A 15,263-nucleotide genomic window follows, 5' to 3' on the forward strand; every position below is an offset into this window, starting at 1 on the left:
AAGGGAATGGCTCTCATACTTGCCATTCCATTACTGAGCTATTTGTTGCTGCTAACTTTTGTGGAGCTTTTTCCTCCTGCTGGAACCATGATATGGCAGAGCAAAGAAACAAGCAACACTGCCAGCACTGAGCCAGCAGGCAGAACACATTCCAGTGAAAAAAAATCCTGAAAAATATGGTTAAAGCAAGACATATTTCCAATGCTGCATCTGCACAGAATAGATTTCTGAGTCTCTGAAGAGCTGTCCTGGAATAACCTCTCGTGCAGACACCAAGGCTTCATCTACACTGTGTAGGAAAAGCAGGCGTGCAGTCAGATTCACAAGCTGTCACAGGCACACAAACCTCAGTCTGCTCTCAATTTTTAAAATATGTCTTCATGTACCAAGGCAGCTTCCAGCTAGTTCAAAACTCCGTTCTCCTTCAGCCTTAATTCCAGTGTTAAATTTTTACCATCAAACTAATTCACCTACTCTCCCACGTACCTCTCCCAGCTGTATCCCAACTCCACTCCATGATATTTTCCAGACTTTGATTGTTTCTTTTCAGTTTCTATTATACCTCAGGAGACAACGGTTTTATTCTTGACTATCTGTTATTACAGACAGAATCTGAAAGGCAAGCAGGTTCAGGTTTACAAAGGCAAGATTTGGGGCGGCACTGCAGACCGTCCCTAGCTTCAAGCTACTCCTAGAGCAGCCATCTCAGTACAGTAGGGATGGTATGAAACATCCTTTAACTATTTTAATTTACCCAAATCAGAAGGACCCCGCCCTCTTTATGCATTTTAAGAAATTGCAAACATGCACAACAGACACTGCAGAAGTTATGATCTCATCATGTAAAGAATCATCACTGGGAAGCCCAAAATCAAAATGACTCCTGGAAATCTATAAAGACTGCAGAGCCTGGTTCTTAGATAATTTAACAACTCTTTGTACAAAACTAAAGTACATCATGGGGTAAAATGCTCTGATCATCAAAGGTTCCAGCAAAGGAGCAGCATCTCAGAGCATTGTTTATTTTTGTTTAACTGGGTCACTAAAAACAGTTCTTGTGAATAAGTTGGAGGATTCTCCTTTCTTCTGAGCCATTGAGTCCATTAGGAGCTAACAATTTGGGCAGGACTCTGTAGTTCTCCCGAAGATATTTTCTGAGGCCTGAAGATACATGAGCTTGAAAGAGGCAGGCAGGTTTACAAGGGTTGTATGGGTAGGAACCACCAAGAAATCCTCTCAGTTTGGGGTTTATAGAAGCTGTGGCTGCAAGAAATGAAAGCAAATAGTGCTGCAAAACGTTTCTGCTATGTTGCTGTTTCTTTTGACACGGCTGTTATTTTGCATCAACTTTCCAACAGCACCTGTGTATCTCCCTAGCATGGTGGAAGGATATACTTTGATCTCTCAGTAAGTTTAACCCAAGCTGGTTAAAGTATATGGTTTCTTTTCCACTATTTTCTGCTTCAGAAAGTAGAAAATTTCACCAAAAAAAATCACCAAAAAAAAAAAAGAAAGGCAAAAGAAGTATAACACACTTTACATGAGGCTCTGTCATGAAGTGGCTGTAGCTCAGGCTTGGGTATATCTGCAGCACCAAAACCTGCACTTGCATTTATAGATCCCAGAAATACAGCCCTTCTCATCAATGATTTGGTCTTACTCCAGGCAGCAGAAGCCATCCTGGAGATTTCCTTCCCCTGAATCAGTAAAGAATGTCTCAGAATCACTAAGAAGAGCAGCTAGAAAATTGCTACAAGAGCTGAAAGCATAATAAATCACACAGCTAAATCAGGGAGAAAATGTTTTCTTCCTCTTGCAGACGTGACAAACAGGAAAACATGATACTCTCAGAAAAGTAGGCTTTGTCCATTCCCACTTTGGCACTCATAGCCCTTCTGTGCTGAAAAGATGTGTCTCTGTTGCATAAACACGGATTTTTAAGCTTCTGAAACAAATTGGTCTTGCAGCCCTCACTGTTTGTCGTAATAACCAAAGAAGAATAATTCCTGAGAGAAGTACAAGTCAAATCTTTTAAAAGGAGAAGAAAATGTCCCCTTTGTTGTAGGAAAATGTCAGCCTCATGTGCAACTGAAAAAGTCAAGGCTAACAATGCTTACTGCCAAGCCGCAAAAAAAATAACTGAAATTGTGTTTCCTAGTTAGTGTCTCCACACACACAGATGTTTACCTTAGCTTTTTAATAAATGAAAAATTAACACAAATGCTACAATTGTCCAGTGCTAAATCAAGCATTTCATTGGTATGTCTAATGCATTTGGGTTCTGTTTAATGTAAATAAATGTATCAAAATTCGTCTGTTGCCAACAGCAGCAGCAACATAAGAAGGAAAAGCTCATACTTGCTGTCACTTTACCAAGTCACTTTGCTGCTGCACTAGAATTACTGCTAATTAACACAGGCATGACTGAGAAGAAAATTAGGCCTCATCTCTAATGTGGATCTAAACATCTTGCTAGTGCTTAACATATAAGCGTAGTTAAGAGAAACTAATTTTCTTCTTCTATACAACCACTCTTACTAAATACATCCTTCTAAATGTCAGTCTCCCTGATGAAGTAAACACAGTGTGAGTCATGAGCTTCTTTAAATGCAATGCCACCATACTGAAAAAGCTGGAAATGGCTTTTAATTTTCCCTTTAATGACACTGAAGAGTGCATATCTATGAGATGACCAAGTCTGACACCTGAGGCAGAAGCACAGATGCAGTTTCTTATTGTCTGTAAATCATCATCCATTCAGTATTTCTTATTCTACTATCTTGCCTTAGCTTTTTTCTTCTCAAAATTCAATAAATCCTATCATGAGATTTAATCATAGCTTTCTGTATGAGTTATGAAATAATCATTGTCTGCTGCATTATTTCTCCTTGATAACTTTGTTGCATGGTAGAACTCCAGACAATGTCTTTTGCTTCAAATAGCTAATTCTTTATTAACAGAGAAACAACAGTAGCAGCCCATAATAATCCCTTTCATTATGATCCAACACCCCAGAAAGTCCTTGGTGGTTTTTGCATTTTAAGACTCAGGTACAGAAGAAGGAGGTGTCTCATGAGACTGCCAAGAAATAAGAAAAGGGGCATGGCAGGGAGGGACAACAGAAAACATTCATTACTGGAGTTTAAACCTGAAATTTAGTATCGTGGACTAGAAGAACTATTATCTTCCTGAGATCAAGTTCTAGAGCTGATCCAAAGCACAGTGGACAGGAAAACCAGATTACCCCAGTGTTGCCTGTTCACTTTGCCTTCCCCAGGCCAAAGATCCTTCTCAGAGCTTGCACCCCTCCCTGGCTGGGGTCCCACCACCTCTGAAACAGCCCAGACTCCCCAGAACAAGGCTGGTGGAGATGGCTGAGCTCAACCACGCTCCAGGCAGGTCAGCTGAAGGGAATAACCCAGTGGGAAGGCAGCTCTAGCTCTGGCTGGGTCCTTGTTGTGCAGTCTGAGTGATGACAGGGCAGTGCCCAAGCAGCTGCAAAACTCTGGATTTACATTTTGTGTGGGATGTCTGTGTATGGTGCTGGACAATTATACTGACTGGTAAAGACAAGGCATTACTCAGTGGAAGTGCTGCCTGCAGAAGGAAAGGTAAAACAAGAACAGACAAGTAAAATTTATTTACATGCACTTTCTTAGAATTCATCCCAGCTTTCAAGCCATTTACAACTTTGCTAACGTCTTATCTGTCTCTGCAGCTTTGTTTCTTATTTGTTTTGGGTCCTTTTTGTTTCTTTATGTTCCTGTTTTTCTTTTAATTGTGTTTATGATGGCTCATTCTGCTTATATCATTGCTTTTTTTTATTTTTTTGTTCTTGCAGCTTTCCAATGTTCTTTGTATTTCTGACTAGTTGCCAGAGAACAACTATATTCTGTGCAAGTTGGGTGCCTTATTACATAAGAATCCTCTGAAAAAATAGTTGTGTTTGTTTCTCCAGTTACACCTGGGAAGTTCAAACTATACACAGTTCTATTCTAGAATAAAAGATAAGAAACTTGAAACACCTATTTTGCTTGAAACAAAAGAATATTTAAGGAATGACCAAAATTAGCTGGTTTATGGAAATAGTTTGTATGGTCAAGACAACTACATGAATCACTGTATTTCTGCATTGCATCTCAAATGCATCTCAAACACAACATATACTTTGGCAATTCACCACCACCTTAAAATTATTTTCTGCTACTGTAATTCCACTACCTTTAATCAGTGAGGTAGCACTGATTCATCCTGCATGGGAGTGAAGGAATGAGGATAAAATGTTCTCTAGATTTAGCAGAAGACATTGCCATGGATCTCATTTTGTGCTGACATCAGAAGCCAGCTGTGGTTGCTCCTTGTTGACATCATGGAGTTAAAATACTTTCATGTTTGGTAATAAAAGATGTAACTTACAGAGATGGTCTTAGAGAAATCCATTTTCTAAAGAGACTTGAAAGGTTTTACTGCACCAATTGAACAGCCTTGAACAGAATTGAATGCGCCTGCTCATTTCACAGCTACCATGACACATATGGGGACTCAAATAAAAAGTGACCATGACATACAGCAACATCAAGTCCCAGAACTAAAATAAGGACTTGTGGAGTACTCATGTTTCAAAATAAAATTTTTGTCAGTCTTGCTAAAGAAATGCATATTTGCAAACTGTGGCCACACCATCTTTACATTCATTTGCTAGAGCAGCATTTTATCTGTGTATACTTTAATATTGGAAACAGATGGGGCTCCTGCTATGCTAAAAATGGAGCCGGTGGTTCAACTGTTGTCAGTAGAATTGTTGCCAGCTCCACTGCTCTGTTTTGGGACTTCTTCTCTCCAAATTCAGCTCCTAAGCAATTCCAGGCTTCCTCAGTGACAGTGTAGACAACTCTGAATGCAGAAATTCAAGGGGAGCTGCATTCTCCTGGGACAGCCTGTCCCTTTCAGCTATGGAATGACAGTTGCTTGTTAGGGGAAATAACCAACAGGAGGTATTTGAAATAGCATTTCCTTACAAAGAAAACAAACAAATTAACAGACAATGAGAGTGAAAAGACTGAAAGTTCATCTGTTTGGGAGCAATAAAGAAAGTCATTTGGAATTAGTGAAGGCTCTCAACACACAGGTAAGATACAAGGGGTGAGATGCTGTGAATTTAGAGCCGAACTTTGACAACTCTTGCAGCTGTGTTTGTACATCTTTCTGCCACTCAGAAAATGGAAGATAATTTACCCCTTTTACCCATTGTTTGTCTCTTAGGGTGTGCATACAGACAGCTGCCTCTGGTTTTCAAATTCCACCTTACCCAGCAGCAACATCTGGATACAGTGCACACCTACAGCAGTAAAGTGATCTACACAATAAAGTCCTGTGGCAGGAACCCTGCATTTTAATTGGAATTAAAATGTTATTTCAGTTTAGCATAATTAACCTTCCTGGTAAGCTGACCAAAGGCTACTTTATTCTGACTGTAGGTGCTCACAGAAGGACTAAGCACTTTTTAATTTAATCAGTATTAAATGCCAGTGGAGGCTGGGGGTCTGATGGTAACAAGCCCTCAGAAATCATCACATGCAAGCACTCATAAGAAAAAGCAAGCTGCATGTGCTATCCTAACTCCCTCCTTATCTGCTAAATTATGGTGTCCTATTACAACATTTCACATTGTTTGACAGTTAACAAAGTTATGTAAGAACCAGATTTGTAAAACACCCTCATACTGATTTCTGCTTAAGTATTTAATTAAGTGTAAACCAGCCATGAAGCCCTGGACTTGAGGATAAATAAAGGTTAAAGAAAGAAAAGTAAATATCAAATGGAAATTAAATGCAATAAATGGGAGTTTTATTCATTGTGGTATTTTCCCAGGTTAAGCTTTTGTGAATTTCATAAATGGCATCATCTGTTAACTACTTAAGCCAGATAGCAACCTCTACAGAATATCCAAACAAAATTCTACAAAATCTTACAAGAAGAACTATGAAAAACCGAGTGATGCTGAAATGAAATGGAATTTTTTCCCACACATACTATCTGCATGCAGCCAGAGAACTGGACTTAAGTGGGGGTCACCAGTACAGTTGGCATTTTTGTAAGCACACAAGTACTTTAGAAGCAATAATATAATTGAAAAGTTCTCCTGGTGTTTTCTGAGGCCTTATAAATAGTACTGAAGAGTGCATCCTCAGAAAGACATGTTCAGCTCTTCAAATCAAAGAGGTTTGGAAAGCCATCTGCTCAGCACACACTTGTACTGTGTATAATCAGGCACCAAGGTGCAGAAGCCTTTATGAAATCTCAGTTTCCCCACAGGGTGACTTGTCAAGCCTGTGCCAGGACACACACCTTGGTGAAACCACCAGCTGCTCAGGAGAAGATTGATGGCACAGAAGATACCCACAGGAAGTGGTTCAGACTGTGCTGTCACTATTATGACTGCCTGGGGATTTTTTAACAAAACAGTTGTGGCTTGGAAGAAGTCTGCTTGTCAAAAGTGAAGCTACCCTCTGCAACATGACCACCAATTGAACAACACTACCAGGAGACATTTTCTGTTACATGAGCGTCTATCTCAGATCTGAACTGGCAAATTTTTTCCCTGCTCTCCTGAGGTTTTTCCTTGATTTGCACTATGGTCCTCACTGCATGGCAGTAGGAATGAGTTTTCTCCTAGGTCCATCCATGCTGGATGGAGGTCTTTGCCCCAGGGTGTTGCTGCTGCTCTGCTCCTCCAGGAAGCTCTGTGCTCACCTCTGCTGCTCAGCCACTTGTGTGATGGGATCACTCAAAACCAATTCTGAAAAACTGCTATTCAAATAATTTTTTCTCTTTCATTAAAATTAAAAGGAAGCAACTCCACAAATATATTGAGCAGGAGACTTCAGGCACCAGCAGCATGCAGCTGAAGGTTACTGGCAACAGCCAAGACCTCCATCCTGGTCTGAAGCAGAGCTGCCACCTGTGTTCAAAGATGCAAGCCCAGGCACCCAGCTCCTCTGCATGAGCCTATTCCTACTTTCCTTCCTCCTGGCAGGAAGGAAAGATTTACTTAAAAGGCACAGTCAGCCAAACCTCAGCCCCTCTCCATCACACCAAACGAAAGATTTTTTCTATATGAGAATATACTTTTTCTGGCTAAATTAATATTCATTTATACAATATTAAGTGACACAGCTCAGGAAGTGGAAACAAAGGAACCAGCAAACCTAGAATTAGTAATTATCATCACAATTTCAAGGGTTTTTTAGGTCTTAGAAATGTATTTTTTATCCTTCTCAGCTTACTGCATGATCTGCAGCTTCAATTACCTTGAGTTTCTGAAACCCAAGCAGGTTCTAATTATGTAGGCAAATGCACCATTTTATTGTTGCTATCCATTAATCCATTTAATTAGTCCATCACTATTCCTTCCTGATGCTCATCTCCCCCTTTCCTTCCCCAAAGCTACAGAGCTGATTTATAAAAGCCTTTCAGTTCCTATCTGTAGCATACAAAACCCTTTAAAAAGCTAAGCTCAGGTTTTGTTTCATTTGACACTAACACATTAAGCCTCTGAGAACTCTCTGCATTGTGCTGTCAGCTTACATTCCTTAGTGCTATAGGACTGAAAAGATGAAAATTAAGTGGCAAGACAGGGCTTCCTCCATCAGCACTGGTAGGCAACTGGTTCAATCTCACCTCTTCAGCACATTTTTGAAGGCAGCTGAACAGATTTTCTCCCTCTAGGAGAGGCCCAACTTTCATTTTCTCTGTAGCTGTGACACATCCCTGCTCTGAGGTCCCACCAGCATCACGCGTAACTTGCAGGAACATCCCAGGCTTTTGGTTCAGGCTGTGGGTACCGCTCACATCAATATCAGCCACATCTTTCCCATGCTGAGGGAAACAGCGATTTAAAATGCTTCTGTCAGGCTGCAGTGTTGTTTGCTCCCAGCCAGACACAAGAGCTAGGCATATTTGCTTTTGTCACTCATGACAACAGCCTGCAGCTGATAAAAGGTCGTATTTTCAGCTGGCTCTCTTCTGTTCAGACTGCTTTCACAGCATGGACTTTGTGTTCCTCCCTTCTGCCTGTGCACTGGGCCCTCTATTGTGTGAGACAGGAGGTGGTTCATGCTGCCCAAGCACATTTTTGAATCTGATGCTCCACAGCCTGACACCACACACATTGAAACAGGTCAAACACGTGTCACACCCTGCCAGTGCAGAAAACAGAATTTTACAGAAGCTCTGTGCTTGTGTACACCCCTGTAAGAGGAGCAGAACACAAATTCTTTGTGCTGTGTGCTTCCTTGCTGGGGGGATGGAAGAGAAGAGATGCCTTTGCTTTCATTTCAATATCCACATTGGTTTCTCCAGGCCTTAGCAAAGCCCCAGAGGGAGAGGGGATCCCTGTTCTCTGAGAGCAGCCCACACAAACTTCACAGCAGCTGTGGCAGAAGGACCCCCCTGCTGAAATATTGTAGCTCCCCAAAGTGCTTAACTTCTGGTGCAGCAAATAATGGGCTGCTGTTAATAACTTGCCTTTGTTCCTGGACAACTGTAATAGTCTAATACTGGTCATCATTTAGTCTACTAAATGTCACTGACATATTTTCTGAAAAATACCTTTGTCAGGAATTTTTTCTCCTGAGAAGCTGGGAAGCTTCAGCTTCTCCATGTTTTGCTACTTTGGAATGTGATTTGGAGAATTTTTTACCCAGCATGTGAATTGTTTTTAATTAATGGCCAATCACAGCCAGCTGTGTCAGACTCTCTGAGTCAGTCATGAGATTTTATTATTCATTCTTTGCTGGCCTTCTGATGTCTCCTTTCTCTTTCTTTAGTATAGTTTTAGTATATAATTTTCATATAATATAATGTAATGTAATGTAATATAATGTAATGTAATATATCATATCATATCATATCATATCAAATCAGTCTTCTGACAACTTGGAGTCAATTCTCATCTCTCACCTCATCCTGGGGACCCTCGCAACAACACCACCACAATTGGTGACCCCAAGTGAGTGACACCCCAACAACTAAAAAGTCATCTCACAAGGCACACAGCAAATATTTTGGTCTCTGCTCAGACCAAATGAAAAGATAAAATCAGATTAATTTCATTTGGGTGCTCAGAACTTCCCCTTGAAAAGCTGCTTACAGAAACCTGGACTAGCATGCAAAAAATATCACAAGCAGAGAAAATAGATAAATGTATTTCATAATATGCATACTTCTGTATGCATAATGCATAGAGCAAATGTATTCAAATGGCATCAATGTTCCTATAATCAGAATATAAATCAAGAATTTTTATGATGGATTGTCCTGTGATTGCTTGAAAGTCAGCCAGTAGCTACAGGGAAGTTAAGAATAACTAATCTACAATGCATTTCTAAGTAAACTACCCATACCTACACACACATATAAATATTCACACACATGTAGATAAAATGCCAAGAAAATATGCATTATAAACAGCCTGTGTAACAAACTAACCTGTTTTCAGAGATTAACTTGAACAATCACACAGAGATAATAATCAGTAAGTGCATAATTCCTATTTTGTTTTCCTCTGAGACCTTTATTTGTAGGATTTTCAGACATATAAACACTTGATCAGTATTTATAATATGCAAGGAACAAAACTTTCTACAAATATTTATGCTAATGAAAAGAAAAAATGAAGCACTTCTCACAAGCTGGATAGTTCCTTAATGTGTTTTGAGTTGCTAAAAGGAAAAAGGCTATTCAAAAAGCCATGCTCACTGCTGCATGGAAAAATACAGGTAGATCCTAAGAAATGGATCTCAGTATCATCTCCTAATCCAAAATGAATCGTGGTCTACTCACAGATCACATTAGTGGGTAGCTTGCTTTAACTTGCAAAACTATTCTACAACGTCTCAAGATGAAATGCTCACTGTGCAGGAATAATTAGTGATGCATCAGTGGGTTTGAAATAAAAACAGTGTTTAGATTCTAAAACTGATGTGACTTTTATAGAATTCATAGCAAGAAACAAAACAGTGTTATGACTAATTTTTGCTAGATTCAGTCCTTTTGTTTATACAACTTAAACAGAATAGATGTACTCTGGATATTGGTAAGTATGTAGACTTTGCAAGCATATTCATTGCATCAGAACACCACTCACTTCTGTCCTAAGTGATTTTCAGCTTTTCCTGTCCTGTAAATGTATCTAGAGGGAAGGAAATCTGTAGTAGTTGTTTCTTTAAAGATATAGAGGCAGGGTCTGCTGTCCCCTGTGATAGAGCAACACCTGAGCCAGGCACCACGTGATTCATTCAGAGTTAATGGAGAAAATCAGGCAATTCTGGAATAAATTCCCTTTCATCCAGTAGCAGACACCTTAACCAGACTGCAGAACCCTCCCTGTAAAGTGCTTACTGCTCTCCACTCCTTGCAAAAGGAATTTAGGGGAGCTAGTTCTTATGCTAATCACTATAAACGGCAATTAACCCTGCTGAATCCCTAGAACCACTGTCCAGTTTAATGAACCTCATTATCCATTTTCGTTAGGTTCTTGTGAAGAAATAAAAAACTGTTCTTAGCAACATACTCTGAGATGCTTTTTGGCCTCTCAGCAGAAGGTGGAAGTGAGAGGGAGCCAGCACTACCAGGGCAGCCAGTTTGCCACTGGGCTTCATCCTGGGCCCCACAGGAGGGGCTTGGAGAGCCACCTTTACACAACAGGGCATCAACAACATTTTCATTGCATCACTGTCTGGGGACAAATCCAGCAGGAAAGACGAGGGCTGCTCTGGCAGACCTTGGGAAAACAGTCTGGATAAGAGTCTGGGAGGGGAGGAAAAGGCAAAGAAGCACTGAAAGATCCTGATCTCCAACAGTGAACAGACCTAAGGCTAGTCCGAGCTTTCACATCTGACCAACAAATTATTTGCGTTAGGCATGTTTACTTCTGGTCTGTATTCAATCATTAAAAGCTCTTGATGTGGCAAATATTTTGTTTCTGGTACAGCCAGATCTCAAACTACACAGAAAACCATTTATTGCTGTTCTTTAATGTTCCTTAACAAACGCTGCATGTTTAATAGTGCCAGTGATTTTAAATATTATGATTAGCTGTGACATTTTCAACAGTGTTCTCCTGCTAGGAAAGACTGCCTGGGAGTAGTTAGAGAGCAGCCACCAGGTCCTGTTCATTCAAACTGGAATAAGTCCAGGAGAAGGGGAATCAACTTGAACCTTTGTGCTAGGCTTGTAACAATATTTTGAAAGGAGGTTTATCCTGACATGAACTTCCTTCAAAATGTAGAGTTTCTGATCCCAAGCGAATTGGTTTTGACATTTAATCAAATTCAACTTTTAGGAGAGTTTATACAAGACTTGAATAGACAAATAAAAATATTTTTCTCTCCATACATCCTTATTCATTCTCACAAAAAATTTATTTCATTTGGCTCCAGAGCTGTATTTAACTTCACCAAAGTGTATCAGGAAAAAGGCTAGGACAAGAAGAGAACCTTCCCTTCTTTTAAATATATGGCTTTAGCTCGGACTGCAGGACTACAGTTTTGTCTGTGAGGGCAGAGATTTACATGGCTTCATCTGTATGCACTAGAGCACACTCACTTTTTTGACTCTCTGAAGTACATGAGAAGTTTCAGAGTGGATAGGCACAAGTTGTACCCTAGAGTTTAGGTCTCCAAGTGCTGTATCATAGATAATTTTATTTTTTATGGCCTTGGAATTGCCTGTTTACACAATCTGCAATACAAATTCCCTCTGGAGTTTTCATTCCATCACACTTAGGACACATGGATGCTCTGCACCTGGATAATGCAGTCCCAGAAGATTCCCTGTCACAGTCCCATCACCTCATCAGCCCCCAGGCAGGAGCAGTGCTGTGATAAGGCTCTGCTCATCTGTCTGTCAAGGGTGATATTCAAATCCAACACGATCTGGGACATGATTCAGTGAATTTCTTCCTGGCAGAAGGAAGCAGAAGGATCTCAGCCAAAGTCTTTCCGATCGCTTCACCTGAATATCTAATGAGGAAGGTGGCAGGTGCTGAGAGAGTAAAGCAAGAAAAGGAATGGAGTATCTTTCTTTGAAGGAAGATGAAAAGAAATGAAGATTGTTTTGTTTTTCTGCTGTAAATCCACACAAAGGGCTTTGCAAACTCCATAAGCTCTGTATCCACTACAGTTAGCAGATAAAGGTACTAACTGCTAGAAATACATGGCTTTGGGACATGTTAGGATGTGTGCAAGATGCAGGACAGAACAGGGAAATACCTGCCCTGTTTATTTCTCTCCTCCCCCAAGAATCTGTTAGAACCACAGTCTGAGCAAGACAGTTCTTTAGTTTGAACTCAGTTTGTCCCTCTTAAATTCTGATCAAAAGTTCTGCTGTTACGTTTTCAGACTTATATCTTGAAAATATGCTTAGATGCTGGAAATCACCAATGAGCAAGGCTGAGCATTTTTTTCCCAAGAGAATTCCATCCTAACTGCAGCTTTCACTGAGATGTTTTAAATATTTAAGTATTTAGAAACCAGATTTTATGATCTAATCTTCCAGGTATAGGTCCCCTTAAGTCTCATTTTAATTAACAGGTGGTGATTTAATACACTAGTTAAATATTACTTCTAGTAATATATTGCTGGTCCTTCTTGATTGCACTGAAGCAAATCGATTTTCTGTGGGCTCAGGAAATAGCCCCATGACACTTTTATAGCTGAACAGAAGAATCTACAAGAGACAGAGGTCAGGCTGGCTACAGGTCTGAGGACAATACTATTTCTTATTGATTTCTTTCATCTAAAAAAAAAAAATTCTAGTCCACTAGCCAAATGTTTGATCTAGCCAGAATACTACTACAGTAGTTGAATAAATGACCCATAAATTTTCAGTAATTTACACTCATTTTATGTTTATAAGTCCTCTTATAAAATTTCATTATCCCATAACTTTTCTGCAGTGTGTTGGTTAATACAAGAAGAGCTCTAGCCAAGTAAAATACAGCTTTGTGGTGTTTATTATTCCCCTTCAAATAACCAGGCATAACGTTGAGCCCTGATATAAGAGGGCATATCTTAATCACAGTCATTAGGATCTGTCTTTAGCTCTTGATGTTGAAAGCTAGAAAGATGAAATCTGTTAGATGAAAGAGAATGTCAGTGCTTGATGTATAACCCTCCTTTCCTTCCCATTCCTTGACCATAAAATTTACATCCATGGAAAATCAAAACATTTTTCTAGCACTATTATCAAGCTTTTATTCCCCAAGCTTTCACGTGAGAAATTATGAGGCTAATTTATATTTACTCTAAATCAATGTGTTAATTAATCTACAGTCCTTATGTGTCTAACAGAATTAATGAGAAAAAGAAAACACATCTCTCAACCTCTTTATTTTTTCCACATTAAATGTCTGCAGAAGTTGCTTAAATGAAACAAAAGAAAGAATAATTTCAGAAATATTGGTTAATGTGCAGAGGTCTGTGAAGTCAGAAAATCTATTCCTTGATTATTTATATATAAATATGGACATATAAATGTATTTTTTTTCCCCTCCGGATGAGGATTCAGACAGATGTGCACAGTGACCCAGCAAAATAAGCTCCTGATCACAAGACACCAATATCAATAGGGCATGGCTTCAGGAATGGTTCCATTTCCCACATCCATTTTTATTGAGAAGAGAAGAACATTCATGTTGACAACCAGTTCTACAATCACCCAGTTGTAAACTCCCAAACTCACATCAAAAGGAGGAGCACAAATCATCTTTATTATTGATTTACTGTGTATCACAACTGACTGCAAACACAGACAGGATCAGTCACCGTGCATCAGCTGCAGATCCACCACTAAGCAGGCTCACCACACTTCTTGCAAATACTGTCTGTTCTCTTATTTTCTCACCTTCTCATGTCATGGGATGATTGTTTAATACAAAGTAGAATGGCTCCAAACCACGACCTTCAGACAAAGAACTCTTCATCTCCTTCCTCTGAACTGGAAGCAGATGTGGGTTCAAGTATTTCTTCCAAATTAGTCAGTCCAGGAAGACGCTGGACCAAGCCTAAACTTCTGGGAATTTCCCCAGGGAGAGGGTTAATAGCTATTCTAAGAGGCCTTTTCTCCTTATGGAAGGAGAAACAAGACTTAAGCAGAAAAACTTAAGCAGGACTTTAGCCAAGTTACAATGTGAATGAATCCATTGGTTTCTGTCTGGGCATCTTCAGTGCTTTTAAGCCACACTCCATCTGGTCTAAGTTCATTCAGTTGGGTTTGAGGCTACAGCTATAATAATAAAAAATAAAAGCCAGACTGAGTTTGCCATGTTTGCCGATATTGCTAAACCTTTGGCTTCCCTAGTGCAGCTTTGTCCTATGCTTAACTATGAATCTCACAGGAAATGTCCAGGTTACAAAACAGGTGATGCCACTTTGGGGAGGGGGAAAAGCTGGATGCAAAAAGTGCCATGTCATTTTCATCAAAGCCACTCTCAAGGCCCTTGCACACTTGTTTAGTAACACAAGCATAGCTAGCCTGCCTCTCCTTGGATATTTTTCACTGTACTAATCACCTCTTTACATGGCAAGAGGTGATCTAGAAGTTCAGTCCTGCAAAAGACAAATATCTATGGCAAACCAGTGTTTACTTTCTCTGTGTTTTCCCTCATTCTATATACAATGGGATAAACTTCAATTTCTTTTCCCTTTATTTGTATAAATAAATACACTAATACATTTGTATAAATTTGTACACTATACATTTGTATAAATAAATACACATTACGATGCATACCTGTCATGTGGCAATAGCCAAGTTGTGTAGGAAAACAGGTGAAAAATTAATCTCAGGAATATGGGAACACATTATCTTGAGGTCTTGGAAACCCAAGAGACATGACCTAAACTTACCTTACTTTCTTTGCCTTAGATACAAAGAAAAATCCTTGAGCATCCATTTAGACACAAGAAAAAGTGGTCAAATAACATGATGCTTTTATGTTGGCCCGTTGTTGGACCACATGTAAAGATATGTTTGACATAGAAAAAAAAACAAGTGCTATTGATCACAAGACAAAAAGAAAGGAGCACTTTATATCCAAGGACATTTGCCAGCAGTGTTACCTCGGATTAGAAAAAAAGAATATTCACATATGGGGAAAACAGGTTCACTGGGAACAAGCCAACAAAGTGAAATTAAAACAGCAAGAGTAGGAAGCTTCAACAAATCACAAAGTGAGAAAAGTCAGCACCTTCTCATCAGTG

The sequence above is a fragment of the Melozone crissalis genome, unplaced genomic scaffold (genome assembly GCF_028551555.1).
Source record: "Melozone crissalis strain CALT ecotype California unplaced genomic scaffold, PUWL_Pcris_2 ptg000006l_1, whole genome shotgun sequence".
Lineage (NCBI taxonomy): Eukaryota > Metazoa > Chordata > Aves > Passeriformes > Passerellidae > Melozone > Melozone crissalis.